This window comes from Trichosurus vulpecula, chromosome 1, assembly GCF_011100635.1.
Source record: "Trichosurus vulpecula isolate mTriVul1 chromosome 1, mTriVul1.pri, whole genome shotgun sequence".
NCBI classification, from domain to species: domain Eukaryota; kingdom Metazoa; phylum Chordata; class Mammalia; order Diprotodontia; family Phalangeridae; genus Trichosurus; species Trichosurus vulpecula.
Genome location: NC_050573.1, coordinates 222,680,671 through 222,697,726, shown reverse-complemented (window position 1 = coordinate 222,697,726; position 17,056 = coordinate 222,680,671). Strand labels below are relative to the sequence as shown.

The 17,056-nt window shown below is 37.3% G+C and overlaps 1 pseudogene; it reads right to left on the bottom strand.

Annotated features, from left to right (window-relative positions):
* Nucleotides 1-12,222: 12,222 nt before the first annotated feature.
* On the bottom strand, nt 12,223-12,614 carry LOC118836137 (annotated as a pseudogene).
* Nucleotides 12,615-17,056: the final 4,442 nt, after the last annotated feature.

Genomic DNA, 17,056 nt, shown 5'->3' with positions numbered 1-17,056 from the left:
ACCTCAAAATAAGCAAGGAAGATGGAAGTGAATTGAATTTAAGAAAAAGGTAGATATTATAGCCCTCTGGAGAAAACTAAATGGGGATAGAAAGAAATATACCTTTTTATCAGGGGCACATGGCACATACACAAAACCTGACCATGTACTAGGGCATAAAAACCTCACAATCCAGTACAGAAAGGCATAAACATTCAAGGCATCCTCTTCAGATCGTGATGCAATAAAAATTTGTAATTTTATTTGTAATAAAGGAACATAGAAAGATAAACTAAAAACTAATTAGAAACTAAATAATTTAATCCTAAAGAATGAGTGGTAAAACAACAAATCACAGAAACAATCAGTAACTTCATTCAAGAGAATTACAATAATGAGACAACATACCAAAACTTATGGGATGCAGCAAAAGCAGTTCCTAGGGGAAATTTTATATCTCTAAATGCTTACAGGAACAAAATAAAGAAGGAGATCAATGAATTGGCCATGCAACTGAAAAAGCTAGAAAAAGAACAAATTGAAAATCCCCAATCAAATATCAAATGTGAAATATTGAAAACCAAAAGAGAGATTAATAAAACTGAAATCCAGAGACCTATTGAACTAATAAATAAAACTAAGAGCTGGCTTTATGAAAAATAAACAATAATTTTTTTTGAATTTCTTTATTTATTTTTAGTTTACCACACACGGTTCTACATAGTTTTGAGTTCCAGATTTTCTGGCATGGAATCTCATATAACTGTCATGTATAACTTCGCATTGAATTAATTTATGCACTAGTCAAGTCGTGGAGAAGAATTTTGACCAATAGAATGAATCATGAGAAAGAAGAAACAGAACCAAAAAAAAAACAACCCTAAAACAAAAAAGAAGCAAAAAAGGTGAACATTTAGTGCGCCTCGATCTATATTCAAACTTCGCAGTTCTTTCTCTGGATGAAGATAGCATTCTCCATCGTGAGTCCCCTGGAGTTGTCCTTGCCCCTTAGGTTGCTGAGAAAAGCACAGTATGTCAGGGTTGGTCCTCACGGAATCCATATATCTGTGGCTGTGCACAACGTTCTCATGGCTCTGCTCCGCTCACTCAGCATTATGTCGTGTAGGTTTTTCCAGGTTGTTACGAAGTCTGCATCATCCCCATTTCTTATGGCACAATAGTATTCCATCACCTTCATATACCACAGCTTGTTCAGCCATTCCCCAATTGATGGGCATCCCTTTGATTTCCAATTCTTAGCTACCACAAAAAGAGCTGCTATAAATATTTTTGTACATATGGGTCCTTTTCCCACTTGTGTGATTTCTTTGGGATACAACCCTAGAAGTGGTATTGCTGGGTCAAAGGGTATGAACATTTCTATAGCCCTTTGACTATTTTGCCCTCTGGTTCTAGGACCTCTGGGCAGTTGTCTTTGATAATTTCTTCGAAGATACTGTCAAGGCTCTTTTTTTAATCGTGGATTTCCGGTAGACCAATAACTCTCAAATTGTCTCTCCTGGATCTATTTTCCAGGTCAGTTGTTTTGCCAATCAGATATTTCACATTTTTTTCTAGTTTTTCATTCTTTACGTTTTGTTTTATTACTTCTTGATGCCTCATAGATTCATTAGCTTCCACTTGCTCAAGTCTAATTTTGAATGAGTTAGTGTTTACATTTTGCTTTTGAGTCTCCATTTTCAGTTGGTTGATTTCTCCTCTCAGGGTGTCCTTTTCTCTCTCTAGATTCTGAATCTCCGTATCCTTTTCACCAATCTTATTCTTTAGGGACTTGATTTCATCAGTGATTTTTTTTTCCATTTTTTCCATATTTTCTTTTAGCTCCCTAATTTGGTTTTTAAAATCCTCCTTTAGCTCTTCCAGCAGTGCTTTTTGGGCTGGAGACCAGTTCATATTAGCTTTTGAGGTATCTGATGTATCTACCGTGTCATTGCTATCCTCTTCTATGTTGATATTTTGATCCTGCCTGTCTCCATAAAAATAATCTATTGTCCTTGGTTTTTTTGTGTTCCTCTTCATGTTGGTTTGCCTTTTGCTGGCTCTACAAGTACTTTCTATCTGTGGGTCTCAGGGCTTTCTGTCCCAGCTTTCTTATTCTGGGGGTTGTGAGTCTAGAATTATAACCTTCAGTTTCCTGAGATGTGGGGGAGGGGTCTGGCTCCCTGGCGTCTCACTCCCTGTGGGTGCTCTCCAGCACTTGCTTTTCAGCAATGGTCTCAGCTGTTTGTTGTTTGAGCTGATGTCTGGCACTTCCCCTGGGGGAGCAAGGTTACGTCTGGGCTGTTGGCGTTGACCCCTGCCGACTCTGCCCCTCTGGAACTAATGAACTTCTGCTATTTAACCACTGAAGCCCCACTACTTTCTGCTCAGTTCCAGCATTCTTTTTTTCCCCCCGAGGGATTCTCTGGGTGGGGAGGGGAGGGATTAGAGCTGTTTACCTGGACATTAAGAACTCCCGGAAGTTCAGGAAGCGGTGTTCAATATGTTTGGGCTGCAAACTTCGGGAGACGGTGTTTCATGGGTGGCGTTGCGCTGCCTCTCGTCACTTCCACAGACTGCCGTCCTGTGTTGGGAGTCCTGGGGATCTCCGCCGGTTTCGGGTGCCCAGCTTTCTCCCAGCCCGTCTCCCACGTGGATTTCCCGGCCAGCCGCTTCCGCCTTGGTCTGGAGCAGCTCCGCACCCGAGCACTCTCCGGGCCCACAGGTTCGTGCCTCCGGCCCCTCAGACTCTCCCAGCTCGGAAATTTGCCCTACGCAGACTGCTCATGGTCTCTGGCTCTCTCAAATCTGCTCAAATTCACTTTTTTATAGGAATCTGACAGACCTTGTGAGAGAGCTCCAGCAAGACGCTGCCTTCACGCGGCCATCTTGGCTCCACCCCCAATAAAATTGATAAACTTTTGGTCACTTTGATTAAAAATAAGAAAGAAGAAAACCAAATTGCCAGCATCAAAAATGAAAAAGGTGAATTCACCTCCAATGAAGAAGAAATTAAAACAATAATTAGGAATTATTTTGCCCAATTGTATGACCATGAATTTGATAATCTTAGGTAAATGGATGAATATTTACTGCTCAGATTGACAGAAGAGGTAGTAAAATACTTAAATAACCCCATCTAAGAAAAATAAATTGAACAAGCCATCAATGAACTCCCTAGGAAAAAATCTCCAGGGTCAGATGGATTTACAAACAAATTCTATCAGACACTTGAAGAACAATTAATTCCAATACTTTATAGACTATTTGGGAAAATAGATGATGAAGAAGTCCTGCCAAATTCTTTTTTTTAAAATTTATTTAATATATTTAGTTTTCAGCATTGATTTTCACAAAAGTTTGAATTACAAATTTTTTCCCCATTTCTACCCTCCCCCCACTCCAAGATAGCGAGTATTCTAGTTGCCCCGTTCCCCAGTAAGCCCTCCCATCTGTCACCCCACTCACCTCACATCCCCCTTTCCCATCTTCTCTTGTAGGGCAAGATAAAGTACTATGCCCCATTGCCTGTGTATCTTATTTCCTAGTTGCATGAAAAAACTTTTTTTTGTTGTTGTTGTTTTTAAAACTTTGAGTTCCAAATTCTCTCTCCTCTTCCCTCCCCACCCACACTCCCTAAGAAGGCAAGCAATTCAACATAGGCCACATGTGTATCATTATGTAAAACCCTTCCACAATACTCATGTTGTGAAAGATTAACTATGTTTTGCTTCTTCCTAACCCATCCCCCTTTATTGAATTTTCTCCCTTGACCCTGTCCCTTTTCAAAAATGTTTATTTTTTATTACCTCCTCCCCCTGTCTGCCCTCCCTTCTATCACCTCCCCCCCTTTTTTTTCTTCTTCCTCCTTCCTTCATGTGGGGTAAGATACCCAATTGAGTGTGTATGGTATTCCCTCCTCAGGTCAAATCCGATGAGAGCAAGATTTACTCATTCCCCCTCACCTGCCCCCTCCTCCCTTCCTACAGAACCACTTTTTCTTGCCACTTTTATGCAAGATAATTTACCCCATTCTATCTCTCCCTTTCTCCCTCTCTCAATATATTCCTCTCTTATCCATTTTTTAAATATCATCCCTTCATATTCAACTCACCCTGTGCCCTTTATGTGTGTGTGTGTGTGTGTGTGTATGTGTGTGTGTGTATATATATACATATACATACACACACATATATACATATATATACCTACATATATACATACATAGACACACATATGTGTATATATATATGTACACACACACACATATATGTATGTGTATATATATATATATATATATATATATATATATATATATATATGCATTTTCCTTTCAGCTACTATGGTATTGAGGTCTCATGAATCATATACATCATCTTTCTATGTAGGAATGTAAACAAAACAGTTCATCTTTATTGGTTACCTTTTCATGCTTCTCTTGATTCTTGTGTTTGAAAGTCAAATTTTCTATTCAGCTCTGGTCTTTTCACTGAGAAAGCTTGAAAGTCCTCTATTTTATTGAAAGTCAATATTTTGCCTTGGAGCATGATACTCAGTTTTGCTGGGTAGGTGATTCTTTGTTTTAATCCTAGCTCCATTGACCTCTGGAATATCATATTCCAAGCCCTTCATTCCCTTAAGGTGGAAGCTGACAGATCCTGTGTTATCCTGATTGTTTTTCCACAATATTCAAATTGTTTCTTTCTGGCTGCTTGAAGTATTTTCTCCTTGACCAGGGAACTCTGGAATTTGGTGACAATGTTCCTAGGATTTTTCTTTTCGGGATCTATTTGAGGAGGTGATCTGTGGATTCTTTCAATTTCTATTTTACCCTCTGGCTCTAGAATATCAGGGCAATTCTCCTTGATAATTTCTTGAAAGATGATATCTAAGCTCTTTTTTTTTGATCATGGCTTTCAGGTAGTCCAATAATTTTTAAATTATCTCTCCTGGATTTATTTTCCAGGTCAGTGGTTTTTCCAAGGAGATATTTGACATTGCCTTCCATTTTTTTGTTCCTTTGGTTGTGTTTTATAATATCTTGATTTCTCATAAAGTCACTAGCTTCCACTTGCTCCAATCTAATTTTTAAAGTAGTATTTTCTTCAGTGGTCTTTTGGACCTCCTTTTCCATTTGGCTAATTGTGCCTTTCAAGGCATTCTTCTCCTCATTGGCTTTTTGGAGCTCTTTTGTCATTTGAGTTAATCTATTTTTTAAGGTGTTGTTTTCTTCAGTGTATTTTTCAGAATTTTTTTGGGTCTCCTTTAGCAAGTCATTGACTTGTTTTTCATGGTTTTCTCGCATCCTTCTCATTTCTCTTCCCAATTTTTCCTCTACTTCTCTAACTTGCTTTTCCAACTCCTTTTTGAGCTCTTCCATGGCCTGAGACCAGTTCATGTTTTTCTTGGAGGCTTTTGGTGTAGGCTCTTTGACTTTGTTGACTTCTTCAGGCTGTATGTTTTGGTCTTCTTTGTCACCAAAGAAGGATTCAAAAGTCTGAGCCTGAGTCTGGGTGTGTTTTCACTGCCTGGCCATGTTCCCAGTCAACTTACTTGACCCTTGAGTTTTTTGTCGGGGTATGACTGCTTGTAGATCAAAGTGTACTTTGTTCCAAGCTTGAGGGGATGCACCGTTGATTTCACAGCTATTTATATACAGCCAGCTCTGCCACAACAGCACTCTTCCTTCCTCAAGAATCACCAACCCGGACCTGATGCAAATCTTCATCAGGGTCTGCACTTCTGCTCTGATCCGCCACTTAATTCCTCCCACCACATGGGCCTGGGGCTGGAAGTAACTGCAGTTGTAGCTCTGTAGCTGCACCTCCCCTGCTGCCCCCGGGGCAGTGGACGAACATGAACTCTGTCCCCTGCAGCTTTTCCCACTAACCTTCTCTGTTGTCTTTGGTGTTTGTGGGTTGAGAAGTCTGGTAACTGTCACAGCTCACTCATTCAGGATGCTAGGGCCTGTCCTGCCCGGCTCCTAGTCTAGTTTATCCTGCTGCCTCCCACACTGAGCTCTGCTCCCTTCTACTCTGTGGGTGATACACCTCATCCAGCAACCATCCAGGCTGTCCTTGGCTGGAACCCTGCTTCCCTCTGCTATTTTGTGGCTTCTGCAGTTCTAGAATTTGTTCCGAGCCATTTTTATAGGTTTTTGGAGGGACATTTTGGGGAGCTTACAGAAGTCCCTGCTTTCCAGCCACCATCTTGACTCCACCCCCCCAAATTAATTTTATGACACAAATATTGCACTGATTCCTAAACCAGGAAGGTTCAAAACAGAGAGAGAGCAAATAGTTTGCTTCAATCTTAATTCAGATATGGAAATTCTGTCCTTGGATGTGGATAGCCTTTTCTATCATGAATCTTTTGGAGCTATCTTAGAACCTTGCATTGTTGAAAAGAGCCAAGTCTATCAAAGTTGGTCATCACAGAAGCAATGCTCAAAAGTGGACTGATTCCTTCTGGGTGATATGGCAAGAGGATGTTATTGCCCAGGAGTTCAAAGTTGCCTCCATTGTCCTTCTCTATAGTATAAAAATGTTGTCCTCTAACAATCATGGAGGGGGTAGCAGGGGATGGTGTCTCTCCTAGTCATTGCTGGCAAGATTCTTGCCAGAGTCTTCCTTAATAAGCTCATCCTTCACCTAGAATATAGTCATCTTACTTGAAAGCCAGTATGACTTCATAAAGGACCAAAGAATGGTCAACATGGTGTCTGATGCCTGACACCTCCAGGATAAATATCAGGAACAGAACTGTGGTCAGTACAAAATGTTCATTGACCTGAGCAAGGCCTTTGATACTTTCAGTCAGGAAGGCTTGTGAAAGCTCATGGTACATTTTCATTTCCAGAAGACATTCAACAGTATGCATGAATTCCATGATGGCATGTTTGCACAAGTTCTGGAAAATGGATGATGATCGCATCCTTTCCCAGTCATCAGTGAAGTGAAACAGGGATGTCTTCTTGTTCCCATGCTTTTTAGAATGATAGTTTCAATAATGTAGTCAGATGCCTTCCACAAAGATAAAAACAGCACCAAGGTCAGCTATGACACTGATGATACATTATTTAATTCGAAAAGACCATAAGCCAAGACTAAAGTGGAGGGAGAGTTGGTGTACGTTTTCTTTGCAGATGTTTGTACAATCAATACAGCCTCTGAGGCTGAGATGGAATAGAGTATGCCACTTGTGCCCATTTAGCCCTAACAATTAATGAGAAGAAAACAGCAAGCACTGCACTCTCCAAATGTGGAACCATCAATTACAGCATGTGCAGAAACTTGGAAAACTATGGATAAGTTCAATTGTAACCAGAGTTCTGTACATGGAAGATGAGGTTGATGCACACATTGCCAGATGTGTTCAGTGTTTGGGAGGCTCTGAAGGAAAGTACGGGAGAGAAGAGGTATTAGGCTGCCTACCAAACTGAAGATTTACAGAGCTGTTATGATGACCTAATTGTTGTATGCCTGTGAAACCTGTATCACTTCCATTTGCATTGTCCTAGGAAAATAATGAAGATCACCTGGAAAGATAGGGTACAAGGTGCTGAGGTCCTCTCTCTAGCTAAACTGCTAAGCATTCACTCCACTACAGAGAGAAGAACTCTGATGGGCTGGTTATGTTGTTTGAATAACAAATGTACATTTGCCTAAAAGATTATTTTATGGAAAATTTGCACAAGGCAAGTTCTCAGATGGAGGTCAGAATAAGAACACCCTCGAGGTATCTTTGAAGACTTTTGGAAATGATTGTGAGAAATGGGAAACACTGGCACAGGACCACCCAGCATGGCATGCCTGCATCAAAGAAGGCACTGTTCTCTATGAGCAAAGCAAAACTGCAGTAGCTCAGAAGAAATATGAGATGTACAAACTTAGGAACATCTCCACTCCAAATGTTCATCTGCACTATTTGTGCTTGACTTGTGGACAAACCTTCTGAGCTTGTATTGTTCTGCTCAGCCATAGTCAGACATGCTGCCTCAAGCACAACAAAGTGATGTTATTTTTCTCCTTTTCTAGCACAAAGTACAACACCAAGTCAAACTCTCTTTTAAATTAAACTAATTACAAAGGACTGATTCCAGTGATTAGCTACAATCCTTGATGAACAAATAATATATAGTAAAGCAATTTCATACAACCCTGTGACTATATCCACACAATTCCAAAATCCTTGTCACACAAATAAAGACATCCAAACAATTAAAGAAATATTAATTTCTCATGGGTAGGTTGAGCCTATATGATAAATTTCTACCTAAGCTAATCTACTTATTCATTGCCATACCAATCAAACTGACAAAGAACTTTCTTATAGAGCTAGAAAAAATATTAACAAAATTCATCTGGAAAAACAAAAAGGTCAAGAATATCAAACAAGTCAATAAGAAAATGTGGAGGAAGAAGGCTTAACAATACCAAGTTTATAAATTTTTTACAAAGTTGTAATCATCAAAACAATCCTTTCTTGGCTAAGATATAGAGTGACAGATCAGTTGACTAGAGTAAGTACACAATACACTTTAGTAAATGACCATAGTGGGCGGTGGATATAGTGCCAAGCCTGGAGTCAGTAAGATCCATCTTCCTGGGTTTGAATCAGCCTTGTACACTCACTAGCTGTGCGACCATGGGCAAGTCACTTAACCTTGTTTGCTTCAGTTCTTCAACTGTAAAATGAACTGGAGAAGGAAATGACAGGCCACTCTAGCGTCTTTTCCAAGGAAATTCTAAATGGGATCACAAAGAGTCAGACACAACTGAAATGACTCCACAACAAAAAATTACCAACGTAATGTACTGTTTGATGAACTGAAAGATCCAAGCTTCTGGGTCAAGCACTCACTGACAAAAATTGCTTTGGAAACTGAAGCTATTCTGTTAGAAATTATGCATAGGTAAATATCCCATAAGGGTATCCTAAAATACAGTCAAATGATTGAGACAAAAAAGGGTCAGGTTGTAGGTAAATTAGGGGATCATGGAAAAATTATATGTCAAATATATGGTTAAGAGAAGAGTTTATGAACAACTAGAGGTAGTAAAGATCACAGGAAGTAAAATGGATAATTTTGATCACATGACATTAAATTTTTTTTGTACACATAAAACTAATGTAGACAAAATAAGATGGGAAGCACGAAACTAGGGGAAAACATGTACAGCAATTTTTCTGATAAAAATCGCATTTATCAGATATATAAGAAACTGAGACAAATTTATAAATGTAGATTTATTCCTCTACTGATCAATGGTTAAATATATAAACAGGCAGTTTTCAGAAGAAGAAATCAAAAGTATCAAAGATCACATAAACATAATCTCTACATCACTTGATTTGAGAAGTGCAAATTAACAGATTGGCCTACTTGATGGAAAATGAAAAGGACAAATTTTGGAGGGATTCTGACAAAGTAGGTACACTGATGAATTGTAGATGGAGTTGTGAACTGCTCCAACCATTCTGGAGAACAATTTGGAACTATGTCCAAGAGACTTATACAACTGGGTATATTTTTTGACCCATAAATACCACTATTAGCTCCATAACACAAAGATGTCAAAGAAAAGGCGAAAGGAACTATGTAAATAAAAATATTTATAGGAGCTCTTTTTGCGGTCGTAAATAACTTTAAATTGAGGGAATGCCTATCAGTTGGGGAATGGCTGAATAAGTTGTAGTATGTGATTGTAAGGGGATACTATTGTGCTATAAGAAATGATGAACAGAAAGGTTTCAGAAAAAATCTAGGAAGATTTACATGAACTGATGCAAAATGAAGTGAAAAAAACAGAACATTGTTTACAGTAACATCAATATTGTATTGATGATCAATTGTGAAAGATTTAGCTATTCTAATAAATACAATGATCCAAGAGAATTCCAAAGTACCCATGATGAAAAACACAATTTAACTCTGTAGAGAGACTGATGAAATCTGTGTTGAGACTTAAGTATGCTTTTTTCTTCCTTTTTTTCTTGAAACATGGCTAATATGGAAACCTGTTTTGCATGACTACATTGTATTATTAATGTCACATTACTTGCCTTCTCAATGCGTATGGTAGGGAAAGAATTTGTGACAGATAACTTTTGAAAAATGAATATTAAAAACAAATATCAGAAATATGACCAATTCAATGACCATTTATGACCCGAAAGGTCTAATGATGAAACATGCTATCCATTTAGAGAAATGATGTATTTAGGGTGGCATGGTAGTTTAGATAATCTACTTGAATGTACAGACAAGGTTTTTTAAAGCATGGTAGTAGCTTAACAAAAATGTATATACTCAAAATATATTTGTTGAAAGAATTAGGAAGTCTTCCTCAATCTCAATATTTACCATTTATCATACATACACACATACACACATGTGTGTATATATGTATATGTATGTGTGCATACATACATATACATATATATACACAGAGATACAATAATTCATATATGTGTGGTTATGTATGTGTATACATATACATATACCTGTTATCTCTCCTTTTAGATTACAATCTCCTTGATCACAATGACTGCCTTAATGTCTTTTGCCTCTTTTTGTTTCCTTAGATCTTAGTATAGTCCTTGGCATATAGTAGGCACTTAATATATGTTTAATGATTGATTGCAATTGTTTGCTAAGTATAGGTTTTAGTAAGAGTATTGTTTTTCAATATTTCAAACTTTACCTTTTATCTACTTGCTCTAATTTTGCATTTGCTTCTTAAACTGCAATATAATCTGATCCTCTATTCAATTTATGGTTAAATTATTCCTCCATATTTTTTTAAAAACTTGACTGTTTACCATATCAGGTCTTCCCTATTCTAAACATGAGTTTACTGCTTTTTTGAACCAAATGGCAAGAGCTAAATTTGCTATCACAAGAACATTAAGGAGATTGATTTTGGGGGCAGGAGGGCACCATCAGTGTGTCATAAATCTTAATCAGTTTCTAAACCTCTCATTCCAAGGCTGCTTTTCTGTAGCACATTGAAATTGAGATAGGCCTGAACTTTAGGATTGACATATAATTTGGAACATTGTTTTTTATTGTGGTTGAACATTGGATTTTCGCAAGGTCAAAAGAAACAATCATTGGTAATACCTTTTGCTGGCAGAATACTGCTCCTTTCAGTGTTGGTTTCCTAAATATCTTTCTCAGTGTGCCTATGTGTATCCCATTGTGTTTTTCCTCTCTGTCTTGGTTCTGCTTATCTGATTCGCCCAACACCATATGACATTAGGCAAGTTGTTTACTAATTTCTCCCCACCCAAATTTTCTTATTTGCATAATGGGGTAGGGGTATATGATGTGCTAATCTCTAAAACTATGAAATCTTTTGTGCTGAAAAATATGTGCTACCAACTGCCTGAGGTTTTGGTACAGAAAACACCTAAAGAATGAGTAGTCTTAGAAAATCAATGAAAGTTGGTTCTTGAGAATACCCTCTGTGCTGATTCCTAGTCTCATAGCTGCAAATATATCAGAGGTTGCAAAATCCTATAATTTATCTTTAATAAATTTCATATGGTTTTTACTTGTTTTCAGAATAAAAGTTAAGAACTAATAATAATTGTGAACTAAATAATAATCATGAACTAAAATCAGGTTTATTAATTTTGCTGTTCTAAATATTAAATGCATAACCATATTCCTCAGATATTAAAAGTTGCTAGTCATCAAATCACTGGGATTGAACGAATCATACCTGATTAACTGCTGAAAATTTGGGTTTCTCTGTATTCTACTCAGAATACCTGATAGTGACACCTATTGTGCTTTACTTTACAAAGTACAGAGCTCTCCATATCCTATTTGATCTTCCTACAGCACATTGTAGTAGATACTTCAAGAATTATTTACTTCTTTTTTACTACTAAGCATGACATGTAAACGTGAAGGATTTATTGTTTTATCTATTGGGTGGTTTTCTTATCTTCCTTATTAAAGTCTAAGCTCTTTAAGTGTAAGAACCTCTTCCTAAATTCTTTCTCTCTACTATGTCACTTAGCACAGTGGTTTGTATAAAGTAGATACGTAGGAAATATCCATTGAATGAAATAATCTGAGGGCCAAGAAATAAGACAGTTTTGCTCAAAGTTATACCACCAGCATTAAGCATAATGCAGATATAAGCCTTTTGATTTCAAACCTATTGATTTCTCAATTCACTTTATTGTTTTTCATTTTGTATTATTTTATTCAAAGTTCTCAGAGGCTGTTTACATTTTCTTCTCCACATCTTGCTCTGCAGCCTCCTTGGCTCGTTTTGCCCAGATTCCAAAGAGACGGGCATTGGCCCCGGGCCATTCGAAGACTAGCAAATGTCTTGAAATTCTTATCCTCTTCAGTAATGACATGAGCTTTCTCTTTCTTGTAGACATTTCTGAGGGCATAACTGGTCCTGTGAGCTGGGTTGCCAACTTGAGTTCTTCAGCAGAGCTATCTCCCTTCTTGGGTGTAGATGGTTTCCTTGGGAAGAGGATCTGTTTGGAACTATATTCTTTCAGTCACTGCACATTTGCCTGGAGAGACTCTGTAGACTTTTTCCAGAGATGAGGGTCCACAGAGATACCAACAGCCTGTGCCACTTTTTATGGATACCAGCTCTCATCTGCTTCTTAACATCTTAAGTTTCCTTCCCTCCTTCCTCCCTTCCTTCCCTCCCTCCCTCCCTCCTTCCTTCCTTCCTTCCTTCCTTCCTTCCTTGCATCCTTCCTTCAGACATTGAAGTGTGAGATGAGTGTTGAAGGAAGCCAAGGAGGCTAAGAAATAGGAGTGAGGAGAGAGAACATTCCAGGGAAGCAGTAAGAGCCAGTGTAAAGTCACAGAGTTAAGAGATGGAATTTCATATGCAAGGAATGAGAAGTAGGCAGTTGCAGAATAGAGTTTTACTCTAGAGAGTAGAATGTGTGTAGGAGGTAGGGGGTGTATAATAAGACTAGAAAGATAGGAAGGACTCATCTTGTGAAGAGCTTTACATATGGAACAAAGGACTTCATATCTGACTTTGTAGGTAATAGGGACTCAATGAAATTTATTGTGCAAGAGGAAGGAAGGAAGGAAGGAAGGAAGGAAGGAAGGAAGGAAGGAAGGAAGGAAGGAAGGAAGGAAGGAAGGAAGGAAGAAGGAAGGAAGGAAAGAAAGAAAGAAAAAGAAAGGGAGGAAGGAAGGAAGGAAGGAGGGAGGGAAATTTAGGATGTTAAGAAGCAGATGAGAGCAGAATGTATCAAAGACCCATTAGGCCTCACTCTGGGTGATGTTAAGGAAAGAGAAGATGGAATGTCAAGTTCTGGGAACAGTAAGTAGGCCAGTTTGCTATTTCATGGAATGTATGAATGGGGAAAATGGGAAATGAGTCTGTAAATGTAGACCATGTTGAGATCATGAAGAGTTTTCATTATCAAGCTGAGGAGTAACTATTTTATCCTAGAAATGTTGGGGAACTATTAATAATTCTTGACCAGGAGACGAATAAGATCAGATCTGTGATTAAGGAAGAGTAATTATTCTCTTTCTATTTCATTTTAAAGAAAATACCTAATTGTTATATTTTAATCATTGATTCAGCAATTATTTCTCGAGTTCTTGACATACTATGTAGAGAGTACTGTGCTGTCATTTAAGGGAATAAAAGGTAAATAATAAAGAATTCCAGACATGGATTTTTTAAAGTCTATGGATAGGTTGGATCAACTCCATTTCAAATAATGTAAAATTTGATTTATTATTAATTATTAAATGATACCAAGTGATATTTAAAGCAAAGCCAACATTCAATTAATGTGAGGTAGTTGCTGGATTCAATACATTGCTACATGGTCAATTTGCACTTGCCTATTGTGGTATGTGGATGTGTTGTGCTTTGTCATATTATTTATTGTGGTAGTTATCATGTTAATCATAGCCATGTTATTGTTTTTAGCAGAACTCTTCACAAAATGGACAAAAAGGAAGGGATACTTCAGAAGGAAATATTGCCAGAGTGGAAAAAAATTGTGACCTGTCATTATATTTGAACAAAAATTTGTTGTAACTGAATTGTGGAACAATTGCAATGTGTGTGTGTGTGTGTGTGTGTGTGTGTGTGTGTGTATGTGAATGACACAGAGCAGCAGGAGAGTCCATTCCTAGAATATAAAATGTGAATTAAAAAGAAAATGGGGTCTAATTTGAGAGGATTTAAATAGTAAGTCATCAACAAGTTTTCAATGAAATCCTAGTGATATTTAGGAAATAGTACAACTTCATTCTAGACTTCAAAGGAATCAGGTTTTCAAAAGATTTAACTTTGAACAAAGAAAGTACATACATAATTTTCCAGGTGTAGTAATATAAGTGTTCCTACATATTTACAAGGACAGGCTTCCAACAAAAACCCTTTCCTCCTGGTTCATCTTAATAGTCTTCAGCTCTGGAGCACTCTTGGCCACTGCTCATATTTCTAGTATGGGAAATACTTGTATCTGAGAGTCATCGCACAAATGTAATGAATTAAAATAACAGGTTCATAAGAAATAAGCTTAATTCAACTCCACAAAAAAAATATTAAGTGCTTATTATGAGAAAGGCTTTGCTTTGCAGTACTGATGTTATCACTTTATTAACATTATCATAAAATAATAATTGCAGCTATAGTTTCTTACTTCTGAAGAACTTATTTCTGGAAGAGAGAGAAACTAGGCTGGAGGTGGGGGTAACTACAAAGATGGCCAGTTTCCTCCTAAATAAGGAGGGTGACCTAAGCAATTTTCAAAATTTACATGGAGTCATGAACCCCAGAATTCAAAATTGTCTCTGATTCTAGCTGTGTAATATCAGTTGATCCTGTGGCCTCTCAGAATCTGTTTCTTTGTCTTTGAGTGGGGATAATAATAATTGCATGGCCTATTCATGTAGCTGTGGTGAAAAGACCATCTAAATGCTAAAATATATCATGAATATGAGTAAATATCATCAAGATAACTATTTTATTATTTTTTATTACTTTATGTAAGGTCCAAAATTCCCCTAACTGGGGAACCTTTAACCTCCCATATACCACGGGATGTTCTTTTTATACCAAAGGAATGGGGCAGGGAGCTCCATATTGATTATAGGTAGTAGTTTAATCAATTATTATGAATACTTACAAGGAGGGGCAATCTTTGGTCCAGGGCAGGGGCCAGACAGCTCTATGGATTCTTGCTAATGAACCCCAACATCCCCATGGTAATTACAGAAAACAGATAAAGGCAAGAGGAGCTAAAGAGTGCATCACTACTGATTGGTGGATATTTTTAGTTTTCTGATTAGTGGTAAGTGCTAAGTTTTCTTTCTTAGCTTGGGAGTTAAGCCAATGTTATACCCAAGCATAAATTTGTATATAGATAATGCACACAGTCACATATGGGTCACAGCATTCTTATTATGGCTTTCATAGGCCATAGTATCTTATGTTTTGATTCAGTGTATAAAATGTAATTTAAACAGGTCACCATGTTTAGGCTTCCACCTTTCACAGAGTTTTAGTTTTTACGGCTTTTCATTTATTATCATATTTTAGGGTTTTCCCCCAAAACTAACCATATACTCTGTTTTAAGATTCTGAACTTATTTGTAGCTTTAATAGTTTGAGATGTTTGAGTCATTCAATACCTTTGTCTTTGAGTTTGGAACATGAAGAAAAACTGTTACATAAAAATAGAATTCTTTATTGGCTTGATTTTTTTTTTGTTCTTTTATTCCCCCGATTATGGTTGCTTGTAAATATGTCACTTTTTATAGCACTCATTTGAAGGTCATAAGTAAAGTATTTACTAAGCACCATTAAAAGCAGTTAGATATCACTGTTGAAATTTTGTATCTTATAATACTAATCATATTTTGCCGTATAATGTGACTCATTCATGTAGGTGCTCCCTCCCATGATATAGCTTATAACTCTTCAACCTCTTCAAATAGTAAACAATTATTTTCTATGTATTTCCATAAATTGTACCCAAAGTATCCACCCAATGCACTAGAATACTTTCTCTGGATCTTCAACTATCTCCAAAGTACCAAGAGGCAATTCAGATTTCACATTTTTGTTGTCTCTCATTCTCACAAGTTGACTAGTCTCTTCCTTAGAGACAGCTAGTGGCATACTTACTAGATTACTAGACTTAGAATCAGGAAGATCTGGGTTCAAATTCTGCCTCAGACACTTACTAGCTGTGTGATCCATTGCAAGTCAGTTAAACTCTATTCATCTCTATTTACTCAAGTATAAAATGTGAAGAGTAATAGCATTTATCTGGAAGAGTTGCTATGAGGTTAAATGGGATATTTTTAAAATATACTACAGTACTGGGCACATATTAGGCACTACATAAATGTTTATTCCTTTCCCTCCCTTTTCTGCTTGTAGAAGTCATATATTTATGCCTACTCCTGATAGTGCAGGACCTAGACATTTTTCTCTCTACATATTTTCTTCATGAAGTTCCTGCATCTCTACTGGGAAGCTTATTGGCTTGGACTCCTAGAATTTGCTATCTTCATAGCATGGTTCTTGTTTATCCAGGTTAGCTTTCTTTTTAATCCATGCCTGCTTTTTCCCCCTCTGATTTCAGGTATTTAGTATCATTGTCTGTCCAGAGAGTTTGTGTCTACTATTTCATTTGTGCTTTAAACTTAATTGAACTGAGGAACTCTTAAACTACCAGACGTCTTTTGGGGAGGCTTTAACTCAAATAACAGAAGTCTGAAAGACTATATGGAGTTCTAGGGTATCTTCTGCTCTACCATTAGTTGCCATGGCTACTGGGTAAGGTAGGGGGACAAAAATCTTTTCTTTCCCACTGCAGAGGTCTCCCCCAGAAAGTACATCTTAGCTTGAAGTTCTTGGAATTCTTGCTGTGATTTATACATTTAAAGCCCCTAAGAGTGTTAATTTATTTAATTAATGATTTGAATTATTCCATTTTGATCAAGAGAGATTATTCATAGTTTCTAAGTGGCTCTTTTTTTCTTTCTCTTGTCTTATTTCCTCTCCTACTCTTCTTTAATCTACCTTCTCTTAATTTTCTTCTC